The 14,298-nt window shown below is 45.6% G+C and overlaps 1 non-coding gene across 1 annotated transcript; it reads right to left on the reverse strand.

Annotated features, from left to right (window-relative positions):
- Positions 1 to 6,226: 6,226 nt before the first annotated feature.
- Positions 6,227 to 6,310, reverse strand: Trnal-cag (transfer RNA leucine (anticodon CAG)). The gene has a single exon. It is a non-coding gene; the product is annotated as a tRNA-Leu (tRNA).
- Positions 6,311 to 14,298: the final 7,988 nt, after the last annotated feature.

Genomic DNA, 14,298 nt, shown 5'->3' on the forward strand with positions numbered 1-14,298 from the left:
TATTTCTGAGTTTTCGTTCATAACGTATTTTGTCATGTATATAAATTATGTGATGCGGGAAAAAAAATTCTACAGGAAATTCACAATGACAATGCGTCATCATATTCACCAAGCATTCTAGAAAGCAGGAAAACAAACAGAAATAGTTGAAAGAGTCTGGTATGGCTTGGATTTATTTTTAAAATTTGTGTACGTTTTTGTCAAAATATGGCCGTCAAAGTCAACATTTGCATGCAAAACACTTTTTTTCTGTTTGTCTGTTATTTTGAACCCCTTTTTATACTGTTGTGCTATTTGTAACATTATATACCCCCTAAACAATTTTCCACTATTGTGTGTAGCCTTGTCACCATGTACTTTCTTTCACATTTTGTAGTTTTCTATCCCATGATTCGTTGTTGACAAATACATGTCATTCCATTAATCCTATCCATGTGTTGCATTGTTGTGTAAGATGACTGAGTGTGTGCAAGAAACCACTTTGACCATTCACCTAAAAATTACATGAAGGAACGTCTGGGAACCTGCTGATTTGAATCAGCAAATTTTCTTGTTTCATTTTGATTGCTGTTTCTTTTCCCCTCTCGTTTTGAGCTGTTTCCAATAGGAAAAGACTTTGGCGCTGAAGCTCGTTACGTTGTCTTCTGTAATGCGAGTCCTGTAAAATACTGCCACTCTCTGACAGATCGAAAGCCTTTTGGAGGGGAGTGTTAAACCCTCGCCCCACCCTCAAATCTTGTTTAGCATAGGGCGGTCCCCATTTTGAAGCTCTAATTTGCAAGGGGCAAGGGATGGGGAGTGGCGGGTAATACTGGTGTCGGACCGAGTGCGAAGATGCGCAGCTGTTGTGCACAGGATTTGATGACGTGGGCGTAAGTTGCGTGCATGTACAGTGACGTTGAAGGAAAGGGGAATTAGATTTACCGACACAGAAGTGATTGCACGTGCGTTCGCTAAGAGGGTGTGGGCACTGGCGGACTGGCAGACAGACTGTCTGTTCGTCAGTGTGTGCGGTATGTGACAGAGCTATTACGGACTTAAAGTCACTCGTGGTTAACGTTCACGTAACTGTAAGCCACATCTGCCATCGCGCTATATAGTAGTATTTTGCGAACGGAGTCAGGCTTAACGCTCCTAATCTTTACCAGTGACCGTCACGCGCCCAATGCCAATTTAGCTGCACAACACATTGAGCTCAAACGGCCCGTTAACACCACAGATCTTAAAGAGGACAGAAGGACAGACTTAGAGCAAATATAATACACCCTCCCAGAAAGGGAGGGAGTGAGGGATGGTCGACAGGGCTGTATCAAGGGTTTTGTCCTGGGTTCCAGTACCCCTCCCCCCCCCCCCCCTTTTTACCCGGCAAATGTACCTTTATCGTCAAAGAGAGACCAAAAATACCCCCTTTCAAATGCTAAATTTCAGCAGCATAATTATGAGGACCCTAAGTCCCTGAACCCTTGCCTCGTGTGTAAGCCCCTCCCTCTCATACACTAGGTCATACCCTGCTATTCACCCTCCTATAACGAGGGAAGGTGGAGGGATGGTTGAGACAGTTAAAAGTCAGCAGACTCGTTTCTCATTTTCTCGTGCTGGCACTGTTGCTACTGTCAGACAAAATCACATCTCCGTCTGACCGTGTCAGTTCCAGATGACCTTGGTGATCGACTCGGGAGAATAATACATTTCTGATCAATCAGTCTGGTGGCCCCCTTTCTCCATCTGTCGCCCACCTGTCTCCAGGCCTCTTGCCGTTGAGTTGGTGTGTTTGTTTTCCACAGGGTCAAAGATCGGTAGACTGCAACGTAGCCAGGGTTGGCTTTTCATTTGTGACCCTCCACCACGAAATGAGTCGCATGTCACCTTTGCATGATTTTCATATTTTTACATTTTCCTAAAGAGTTTTTTATGCTCTATCCAGTGATGAAAACCGTTTTAGAAAAGAGCGAAAACTGTTTGAGTTATAAGCCTGTGACTAAGGTGACCCTCACAATGTTATCAGACACTCCCCGGACTTATATTGAGCCTAGCGCAGAACCGCGCGAGGTGACATGCGACTCATTTCGTGTTGGAGGGTCACATTTTGTTCTTTAGCCAAACTAAACGAACTTTTTCTTTGTCGCTAACAATGTTATTCTACGAGTGCCCGTCGGTTTAGCAGTTATTCTGGTAAGTCCTTGGTTCAGCATGCGCGAAGAATTCTCAATCCGTATTTGCTTTTCTGTTCATGATTTTTGCACACGGCTTTCTGCTTAAATAAATTCTTCTTTTGAATCCTTTTAAGCCGCTTTCTTATTGGGAGAATACGTTACAGTTGGTGTTATGAATGAGATATAACGTTCTGATTTGAGAGAGAGAGAGAGAGAGAGAGAGAGAGAGAGATAGAAACAGAGAGACAGACAGACAGAGATATAGAAACAGACAGACAGACAGACAGACAGACAGACAGACAGAGATATAGAAACAGAGAGACATACAGAGATATAGAAACAGAGAGACATACAGAGACAGACATAAAGACAGAGAAACAAGTAAACAATAATACAGAAACACTCATAAACAGACAGACGCATAAAACAGACAGAGCGCAACAAACGGACAGACATTCACCCAGACACACACAGAGAGTGAACTGTAATGTCGGGAGACGGATGATGGATGTAATTGGAGCATCAATTACGCCTCAAGACGCCGTCCCCCTGGAGGCTGAGCGAGAGTCGTGTGAAGGAGTTGCAAACGATGACTAATTATGGCCAGGTTAAGGAGGCTCCCTTAGAGGCACGACCGCTTGTTGAATTTTCCTACATTTTCTGCTGCTGCTGAAATGTCAGAATCACTTTTGCTCTAGTACGTTTCCTATATCTACAACACGTGTGAACAGTTTTGGATGGCTTTGGCGTTTGTTTGTATAAATCTTATATAATGCCAAACGGTTTTAGTTGTGTTGTTTTTTGTTTGTTGAATCATTGAGTCATTTACGAGAGAGAGAGACAGAGATATAGAGACAGAGAGAGACAGAGAGACAGAGAGACAGAGATATAGAGACAGAGAGAGACTGAGCGATAGAGAGACAGAGACAGAGAGAGACAGAGAGAGAGAGAGAGAGAGAGAGAGAGAGAGAGAGAGAGATCGACATTACGGTACCCAATATAGCTATTCTGATGAACACGTGGGGGAATTCGGGGGCTGTGATTGGATGGTCTCTTCCGATCATCAAAGCATAATGCTACGGAAGTCGGCCATTTTTCTCAATATCCAAAAGCATATTGTCAATAACAAAGACGCATGGTTCCGGTTTACCCACCTGTACCACACGATGTTTCACTGATCGACAACAGCATACACTGACAACTTGAAATTCTTCTCGGGAATGTTTTTCAGCTTTACAAATGTCGATAGCATACCCTTTTCTGCTAACTTCCCGATGAAACAGGACTAAACCTTTCTGTCCCTAAACACCACAAAATGCCCAAAGTCGAAAGATGTAGTACAAACAGGGGAGTACAACGGAACAGCCGTTTTTGTGTGCCTGTGAGCTTAGTTCACAGTTGCCGACTGACACAAATTTTCGCATTCGGCTTTTCTTATCTCGTAACTCCACACTAAATACCACACTTCCCCTCTGAAGTATTGATGTACAACCCATGGCACCAACATTCATGTAGTCGTTTATAACTGAGGTTGAAAAATTCGCTTCATGACGAGACAAGTATAAATGCCATTCACCCAAACTGGAATATCGACGGAAATGTCGTCGATATCACTTTTGCACTGAGCTCAGTTTTGCCCAATTGACCAATGGAAATCCACGTAACACATGAAATAGCAATATACAAAGATAGAAAGGCTCGGAGAGGTAGATAGGGAGAAAAAGAGAGTCAGAGAAAGAAACAAGTCGCGTAAGGCGAAAATACAACATTTAGTCAAGCTGTCGAACTCACAGAATGAAACTGAACGCAATGCAATTTTTCAGCAAGACCGTATACTCGTAGCATCGTCAGTCCACCGCTCGTGGCAAAGGCAGTGAAATTGACAAGAAGAGCGGGGTAGTATTTGCTCTGAGAAGGATAGCACGCTTTTCTGTACCTCTCTTCGTTTTAACTTTCTGAGCGTGTTTTTAATCCAAACATATCATATCTATATTTTTTTGGAATCAGGAACCGACAAGGAATAAGATGAAAGTGTTTTTAAATTGATTTGGACAATTTAATTTTGATAATAATTTTTATATTTTTAATTTTCAGAGCTTGTTTTTAATCCAAATATAACATATTTATATGTTTTTTGAATCAGAAAATGATGAAGAATATAAGATGAACGTAAATTTCGATCGTTTTATAACAAAAAAAATTTTTTTTTACAATTTTCAGATTTTTAATGACCAAAGTCATTAATTAATTTTTAAGCCACCAAGCTGAAATGCAATACCGAAGTCCGGCCTTCGTCGAAGATTGCTTGGCCAAAATTTCAATCAATTTGATTGAAAAATGAAGGTGTGACAGTGCCACCTCAACTTTTACAAAAAGCCGGATATGACGTCATCAAAGGTATTTATCGAAAAAAAGAAAAAAACGTCCGGGGATATCATTCCCAGGATCTCTCATGTAACATTTCATAAAGATCGGTCCAGTAGTTTGGTCTGAATCGCTCTACACACACACACGCGCACAGACACAGACACAGACACACACAGACACACACAGACACACACACACACACACACATACACCACGACCCTCGTCTCGATTCCCCCTCTATGTTAAAACATTTAGTCAAAACTTGACTAAATGTAAAAAGAAGAAGAAGAAAACTGACTTCCTTCACATAATTATGCAGCAAGTAATGAAGGGTGTCTAGAAGCCACACGCTGTGAGATTCCAGCACAATAGCCCCAGGGGTAAACGACTCCAGGACTCGTCCAATTCTCTTGCCTTACGCTCCCAGAACGTTCTCCCTGCTCTCGTTCTCCTGACAATGGAGCCCCAGGCGTCCACAGCGAGACAGGCTTGTCAGTGCGGGGGAATAAGTTGGATCGGGTTTCAGTAGGAGGGGCTTGAGCAGGAATCGGCTCTGTCTTATACTTTGGTCCGGGTCGGAGACGGAGGGGGAGGGGTGGACGGGGATTTTTTCTACCTTGTTCTTTCGTCGGGTTTGGGAGGGTGGGAGGGGGAGGGGGTGAGAGGGGGTCATTTCTGTCTTGATCTTTAGTCGGGGTGGTGGTGGGGGGGGGGGAGGGAGGGCGAGGGGCGTGAGTGGGGTTCGTTTCTGTCTTCTTCTTTGGTCCGGGGTGGATGAGGGGGGTGAGCGGAGAAAGTTTCTGTTCGTGTTCTTTGGTCGGGGGTGGGACGGTGAGAGTCGGGAACGTTTCAGTCTTGTTTTTTTGGTCCGGGTAAGAGGGGGAATGGGAGGGGGGGGTGATCTAGCGGGACTATTTTTTCCCCCGTTTCTTTTGATTGGGGAGAGGGGGGCCCTCACTTGTTGTTTTCGTCTTTTGGCGAGAATTCGGATTTTCATTTGCAATAAATCAAAAGTCTGCAGTGTTTAATGAGCCGTAACTATTCAGCCCAGACCCCCTGATGGGTTGTACCGTTCGTTACATTAGTTTCTTCGTCCCTCGTGGCTGAATGGAAGCAAAGGTGGCGGTATCCAAAATCATTTCTGGTTTAAAGAACAAAAAAACAAAAAACAAAAAAAGAAAGTTGGTGTAGTGGGAGACAAAGCGAAACGTTAGGAAAGAAAGAAATTATTAACCGGCCCATGCTCGTATAAATCATTTGAAGCAATTTGGTACATTGTTTTGTTGTGTCTGTTTTCAAAACCGACCGTTCAGTGACGTGTTTTACGGGGACCATTTGCGTTTTTCGTAGTACTTTTTTTTTCCCACTGGGGCCTGTTAATCAGGTCGTCATGCAAACTGCTAAATGTCAATGTAAACCTTTCCCCGTGCAAAGCGCAACGCGCTAGTGGGTCATCAGGTAAGCTCGTGAAATTCTTCTTGTTACTCCGCTCACTTTACTGTGGACACCCGAAGTTTGTGCGTATGAAATATACGTTGCTCGGTTTACACACACACACACACTGATAAACACACAAAAAGCCAGCAAATACACAAACACAAAACATCACAAACCAACATGTTTTAAAAAGGTACAGTTACCTATACTCGAAAAGAAAAAAAACTACAGTGAAAGAACGACAAATTTAAAAAATAAAATAAAAATATTGTCAGAAGTGGGATTGGAACCCACGCCTGGAGAACCAGACTGCGACCTGAACGCAGCGCCTTGGACCGCTCGGCCATCCTGACATCTGAATGTATCTCGTTACTGTGACGAGATGATCGCACTGTATCGGGTAGGAAAATTGTTTTGTTCTTGGATCGGCAGTGTCGAATAGAGTCAATCAAGTTGAAACAAATGAACGACAGTCAAAGAGAGAAACAGTGGACAGACTGACAGACGGGCGGACATACAGACATATAGACACCCTTGTATAATCCAGCCAAGCAGTGCGAGATTTAATTGAATGCGAGAAAACATGCAGCAATCACGCTGTTAAAGCAACAAGAAAGTTAACGGCGGGAAATTGCTTCTGTCCGGCCATTGGGTCGCGATATTCCCACTCCAAGGTTTCCATTCCTTTCTCTTTTAATTCTTGCACATCACATTTGTGACCCTCCACCACGAAATGCGTCGCATGTCACCTCACGCGGTTCTGCGCTAGGCTTAATATAAGTCCGGGGGGTGTCGGGTAACAGTGTGAGGGTCACCATAGTCACAGGCTTATAACTCGAAAAGTGTTTGATCTTTTCTAAAACAGTTTTCACCACTGGATAGAGAATAAAAAACTCTTTCAGAAAATGTGAAAATATGAAAATCATGAAAAGGTGACATGCGACTCATTCCGTGGTGGAGGGTCACAATTTTACTTTTGTACTGTGTTTCTTTTCTCTGCTCCCTCTCTCGCTCCCGTCTGTTGTGTAACGTGTGCATTGCATATTAACTAGCTGGGAACAATTCTTCCTCTACCCGTCCCTCTAGCATCGCGTTTTTGTGTTGACGACAGTTTCATTTAAACAAGTCAATGCGATTTTCTTTCCTTCGCCCTCCAAAGAACTCTGGGCAACGCTTGGAAAGGGGGTTATGGGGTATTTGCCTTCAAGATGGAGGTTGGCATTTGGAATTAATGGCCAATAAATTATGCTCAAAGAATGGTAAAACCATTAGTTCCATGAAAATCCAAAGCAAACATGTCTTAACCCTAGCTGCCAGGGAAATCATCATAATCATTGTGACAAAAACTAGTTTAATGGGTCATGTTACGTTGAACGAACATTGCAAAGCGGTTTGCAGCCGATCTAATGATAAGTTATGGCTTGAATACTCCGGGCAAACATTCATGTGTGATCACATTATTTGCTTGAAAATAGCAATTACAATAATCCAAAGAAGAACAACAACAAGAACAAGAAGAACAAGAACTAGAACAAGATGATGAAGAAGAATAAAAAGATTCCTAATCATACTTTTACAACAAGAAAAGAGAATTTGTGAAAGCTTTTCGCACGATGTAATTTCATAGAGTGCACCTTTACTTTCTTATTGTCTCCCCTTGAGGGAGCAAGCTGCCATAACGAGCGACACAACATTTGTTTAATTTTTTTACAATTTTAATTTTATTTTGCATGAAGATAAAGCTGAAACAAAAACAAGTTTGGAATGAAAATTGGTCTAACACAACGAATGAAGTTGACTCACGTGCTCTGACCATTATTCTCGCCAGAGACTGACCACCAGCTTTAGAAGCTAAGTTCATGATCTGTATCTTCTTCTTCTTCTTCTTCTTCTTCTTCTTCTTCTTCGGGGGATATAGCTCAGTTGGTAGCGCGATGGATTTGTATTCAGTTGGCCGCTGTCAGCGTGAGTTCGATCCCAGGTTCGGCGGAAATTTATTTCACAGAGTCAACTTTGTGTGCAGACTCTCTTCGGTGTCCGAACCTCCCCCCGTGTACACTACATTGGGTGTGCACGTTAAAGATCCCACGATTGACAAAAGGGTCTTTCCTGGCAAAATTGCTTAGGCACAGTTAATAATTGTCTACCTATACCCGTGTGACTTGGAATAATAGGCCGTGAAAGGTAAATAATTATGCGCCGAAATGGCTGCAATCTACTGGCCGTATAAAATTTCATCTCACACGGCATCACTGCAGAGCGCCTAGAACTGTACCCACGGAATATGCGCGATATAAGACTCATTGATTGATTGATTGATTGATTCTTCTTCTTCTTTTCTTCGTCTAATTCTTCGTTCATGTGCGCGCTCAAACTCCCACGTTCACTTATGTTTTTGCACGAGTGGATTTGTACGTGTATGACCGTTTTTACCCCGCCATTCTTCTTCTTCTTGTCGTTCGCTGTTAGATCGTCAGTCCGGACTGCAGGGCGAAACGTGCTGTCCTCTCACCCCGCCATTCAGGGAGCATGAGGCGATTTCGGGTGTTTTCTGTCTGTCCACTTCGAAGACCATTGAGTTGACGTTTGTTTGTTTGTTTGTTTGTTTGCTTAACGCCCAGCCGACCACGAAGGGCCATATCAGGGCGGTGCTGCTTTGACATTATAACATGCGCCACACACAAGGCAGAAGTCGCAGCACAGGCTTCATGTCTCATCCACTCACATTATTCTGACACCGGACCAACCAGTCCTAGCACTAACCCCATAATGCCAGACGCCAGGCGGAGCAGCCACTAGATTGCCAATTTTAAAGTCTTAGGTATGACCCGGCCCGGGGTTCGAACCCACGACCTCCCGATCACGGGGCGGACGCCTTACCACTAGGCCAACCGTGCCGGTATTGAGTTGACGTACTTGTGAACGTTTTGTTTTGTTATAAATTAAACATTTCAATAAATTACCCTTCTTGACTTAATAGACAGGACATTTCTTTACCCACATCATCCCCCCCCCTCCCTCTCCCAGTTCCCTCTCTCGTATCCCTTACCCAATGACTGCCCCCCTCCCCCCTCACCCCGACCCAAATGACAAAAATGTCTGGAAATTGGCGGCAACACGCTCCATCAGTCTCACAAAACAAACTGCAGGGCGAGGCCCATGTTTTATTCTGCCGTTTGTTCCTTCCGTTTTATAGTTGACGACACTTCCAGCGAAAGGGGAGGGGGAATAGCGAACACATTTCGAGTGGAAGACACGCAGCCATGGATCACGTGGTCTCGGTGATGGAAGTCCTCTCCTGACCACTTGATCTTCGTCTTGCCTTCTAAAGCCAGGAAGTTTGTTTTTTTAGGGGGGGGTGGAGGGCAAGGGGGTTGGGTGAAGAGATGGGACAGCCGACGGCCATGCTTGCTTGAGAAATATTTGATCACTTTCAAGTTAGTATTGATGTAGTTAAAAGAGCGTTCTTTTATTCGAATATTCCTCACAATTCTCTCTCTCTCTGTCTGTCTCTCTGTTTGCCTCTCTGTCTATGTCTCTCTCTCTGTACTTGAGTGCGGAACATCATAAACCTGTAACTGGAAACATCCATTTACGCATTCCCGAAATAACACCGCTCGCACGAAATACAATCCCATAAGGTGCAATTTCTCAAATGGGCCACAAGGGACGCAACTCTCAGTCGACCCGTGACAGTGGACGTCCTATTTCATGAGACACAACCCACATTCCTTCACAGCTTTTTGGCACAACAGGCTTACGAGCGCTTTCCATGGCCCCGTTTCCCGCAACCCCCCGGCAGCCTTTTTTGTGCCCTGGGGATAGCTTGCTTGACCCACCGAAATATTGCCTTGGTGATAAGGAATCCACAGGCAATGCCATACCCACCCCCTCCCCCAACCTCCCACCTACGCCTTCGATTTGCTCGCCCTTTGAATATGAAATTGCCTGGCTCTTACATCATATAAGCTGTCGCTTTTGGGGGATGTTTTTGTATGTGTCGATTTTTTTACTTCTGGAGGTTGGCGGTGGTGGAAATTGATGTTGGTAGTGGAACGCTGTTTCGTCATTTTGTTGAACTCTCTGTCTATGGCTCCGTCTCTCTGTCTGTTTGTGTTTGTTTGCCTGTATGTCTGTCTGTCTGTTTTTCCATCCGTCTGTCTGTCTGTCCGTCCGCCTATCTCTCCGTCTGCTTGTCGGACTTTCTGTTCGTCTCTCTCTCTCTCTCTCTCTCTCTCTCTCTCTCTCTCTCTCTCTCTCTCTCTCTCTCTCTCTCTCTCTCTCTCTCTCTCTCTCTCTCTGTCTCTCTCTCTCTGTCTCTCTCTCTCTGTGTCTCTCTCTGTCTCTCTCTCTCTTTAAATCTCTCTCTCTCTGTCTTTGTCTCTCTGTCTCTCTCTGTCTCTCTCTGTCTCTCTCTCTGTCTCTCTCTCTCTGTCTCTGTCTCTCTCTCTGTCTCTGTCTCTCTCTCTCTGTCTCTCTCTGTCTCTCTTTCTCTCTCTCTCTGTCTCTCTCTCTCTCTCTCTCTCTCTCTCTCTCTCTCTCTCTCTCTCTCTCTCTCTCTCTCTCTCTCTCTCTCTCTCTCTCTCTCTCTCTCTCTCTTAAGAACACAACTCGGCAGTTGAAGGTCCCAAAGTGAGAGAGATTGAAAGAGAGAGAGAGAGACAGAGAGAGAGAGAAAGAGAGATTTAAAGAGAGAGAGAGACAGAGACAAATACAGATTTAAAAGTAGGGGTCGAGTGCGAGGGATTTATGGGAAGAGATGGGGGTGTGATTGACGACCAGTGTGGGTCACAAGAAAAGGATCACACTCCAAAAAGTTGGAGACGCATCGCACCGTCCAATCAAATGTCATTTACAAATGTCATAATGATCGAGAATTTTCGATATGGGTTTTTTGGTTTTGTTTAGCTTTTCTTCTGTTTCCGAGGCTTTTGCTTGCTCTTTCTGTCGATTTTTTTATTTTGTTTGTCGTTCTTTCTTTCTGTTTTTCTTTCTGTCTGTCTTTCTGTCTTTCTTTTTTTCCTTTCTGTCTTTCTTTCTGTCTGTCTGTTTGTCTCTCTTTCTCTCGTTCTTTGTAGATGGTTTGTGTGCCAGTGAGAGCGAACAACGGTGTTCCCACCATCTTACCCGCTGTTATTCAATGTCACATTTCTTTTTATCGTTGATTATTGTCTCTCAAAACTTGACCCATCCCGTCCAATATTGACCAATGGTTGTTAATGTAAGTATTTGTTCTTCAAGCAGGCTCGTGGTTTATCTATTTGAATGTATTCTTCTTCTTCTTCTTCAGCGTTTCAGAATTTTCTGGTTACGTGTGAGCTCGTTTGCCCATTTGAGTTCCCCACACTATACTCTGAGAGCATAGTCAGCTCACTCCGCTTTCGTTGTGTAGGCATGCTGGGTATTTTTGTGTTTCCATAACCCACCGAACTCCTACATCTTCTTCTTCTTCTTGGCGTTCGCAGAGGTTACACAATCAGTCCAGCACTGGTGATAAATGTTGTCGTTTTCTCCAACTCCTGTCGACTGCCGTATAGTTTGGTCTGCAAGGGAGTTGGTGACGGCCACACTTCTTTTCGTTCCTCATCTAGTAAGGGACATCGCTGTAAGATGTGTTCCGCTGTTTGGTCCTCTTGACCGCAGGCACAGGTTGGTGATGGCGCCAGCTTGAACTTTCGGTTCATGTGAGCATTGAGCCTGTTGTGGCCAGTACGCAGCCTGATGAGGTTGACTTGCTGCTCTCTGGACATTGTGTGGTAGTCATCTCTGTTTGTCCTTGGCCTCATCAATGCCTTGATGATTGTCTTCTGCTCACTAAAGCTGACACTGTTTTCAGGTTGGTCTTCCACGGCTCCTTCTTTTGCCAGCTCATCTGCCCTTTCATTTCCTGGTATCCCACAGTGTGCTGGTATCCACTGGAGGACAACTCTTCTGGTTTGTCTGACCATCTGTAATGCTTTGGCCAGCTGTGGGAGTTTGTCGTTCTCTAGGGCCTGAAGGACTGAAAGGGCGTCCGAGAGGAAGACAACTTGGTAGCAAGGGTCTGCGGAGTCCTGAACGAAGGAGGCGGCCTGCATGAGAGCTTCTGCTTCTGCTTTATAGTTTGTGCAGTGTTTGCCAGTGGCAACGCTGGATGTAGCTGTATGTCCCCCAGGGAACTGGATGAGAATGCCTGCACCTCCATTGAGCACGGCGTTAGTTGCTGATCCATCGGTGTATACATGGATCCACGCCTCTTTTGGGTACTGTTCGTCGATCAGGGCTAAGGTGAGTGCCTGTCGAGCTGTGTCAATCTGATCTTCTCCTGAGGTAACATGTGGAACACTGGTGCAGATCTGGATGCCTGGTTTCTCTGTTGCCTTGGGGGTTTCCTCTTCTTCTTGAGTCAGAGGTAGAGTGTTCTGTGGAAGGACTTCCCTGTACTGTCAAGAAAGTCTCTTGCTCTCGTGTACAAAACTGCTCCGTTTAAGCCGGTTCTTGGTGAGGTTGCTCAGTCTGTGCTTCATGGGGTGGTCGGGTAGGCACTTGAGCTTCTCGGCCTGTACCATAGTCTTGGCTTCTCTTCTCTGATAGAGGGGTTGGATGGTGGTAAGCTTCTCCATTTCCTTGATGGGCGTGGATTTCATTGCACCGGTGATGAGTCGGAGGGCCTGGTTTTGCACACGGTCAAGGGTCTGCAGGTTTGTCTTGGCTGAGGTTGACCACGCTGTGGAGCCGTACTCGAGGTGGGGTCTGATTGTTCCCTGGTATACTGTCTTCAGTATCTTCTCGTTCGCTCCCCAGGTGGTACCTGCCAGCTTCCTGAGTATGGCTAGCTTGCGCCGGGCCTTCGTCTCTGCCTGTGCAATGTGTGGTTTCCAGGTCTGCCGTCTATCAAAGGTGACACCAAGGTACGTTGCTTCTTCATCCTCTCTCAGAGGAGTTCCACCAAGCCTAATGGTTCCGGCTTTCTGCTTTGGCGACAGTGTGAATAGGGTGGTGGAGGATTTCTCCTTGTTGATGGAGACGCACCAATCTTCTGCCCATGCGTTCAGCCTATCTGCCGCTTGCTGCATTCTGTAGGTGGCAGTACTTGCGTGCTCCTCCTTGCACCAGATCACAAGGTCGTCTGCGTAGAGAGCAGCTTTGATCCCCTTGGGCATCTCAGACACCAGATCGTCGATGAAGAGAAGGAAGAGTGTGGGGGAGAGGACTCCGCCCTGAGGGACGCCATGACGAAGGAGGAACTTCTTGCTTTTGGTCTGGTCGACGTTAACTCTTGCCCTGCGGTTATAGAGGTAAGAGCGAATCCACTGGTACATGTTGCTGGACACGCCTTTCCTCAGCAGTTTTACAAGGAGTCCATCTTTCCAGACCTTGTCAAAGGCCTTCTGAAGATCTATCCAGGTGACGAAGACCAGCTTCTGTTCCTGAAAGGCATCTTCAACTTCTTGCGCCAGGTAAGTGACCTGATCTTCAGTGCTGCGGAACTGTCGGAATCCAGCTTGTTCAGGGGCGAGGAGGTTCCTGGATTCCAGGTACCACCTGAGGCGCTCGTTCACAATTCTGGTTGGGCAATAGCTGGTGGCCTTCTTTGGATCCTTCCCTTTTTTTAAGATGGGGATCATGATCGCTTCTCGCCAGAGTTGTGGTAGCGATCCTTCTTGCCAGCTGCTGTTGAAGACCTCGAGTAGCTTGTTCTCTGCTGCACTACCAAGGTGGGTTAGCATCTCGTTGGTGATGCCGTCTGGGCCAGGGGACTTCTTCGCCTTTGACTTTTTCAGAGCTGAGTGCAGCTCGTGGAGTGTGAGTGGTTGACTCATGGCTTCCACTGTCGACTGTCTGGCAGGTCTCTCTCTTTTCTCTCTTCTTGCTTCTCTCTGTTTCTCGGGGCTAACATGGAGGTTGCTCTCAGCTGCATAGCTTTCAGCAAATTGGTTGGCAGCATGCTTTCCAGTTAGCACCTTCCCGTTCTCTTCTAATGTGATCTTTCCTCTGCTGGTGTTCTCATCATTCAACTGCTTGGTGAGCCTCCAGAGCTTTCTGCCATCCTTCTCAAGGTTCAGAGAGCTTGTTTTCTCTTGCCAGCTTCTCCGTCTTGCCTGTAGCTTCTTTTTGAGAAATTTGGCTTTGGCTTCCTGGAGGCGGATGTTGTTGTTTTGTGACGGGTTGACTTCTGCTTCCCTTCTGGCGTCTGCCAGATCATCATCCAGTTCCTGCAATTCATTGCTCCAGTAGGGCTTATAGTCTCTCCTGGCACCCCTGGGAATGGACTCACGCGCTGCTCTGAGGATGCTCATGTTGAGGTCCTTCGCCACCATGTTGATGTCTCGACCCTCGACTCTGATGTCTTTGGTGAGTT

This window comes from Littorina saxatilis, linkage group LG9, assembly GCF_037325665.1.
Source record: "Littorina saxatilis isolate snail1 linkage group LG9, US_GU_Lsax_2.0, whole genome shotgun sequence".
Classification (NCBI taxonomy): domain Eukaryota; kingdom Metazoa; phylum Mollusca; class Gastropoda; order Littorinimorpha; family Littorinidae; genus Littorina; species Littorina saxatilis.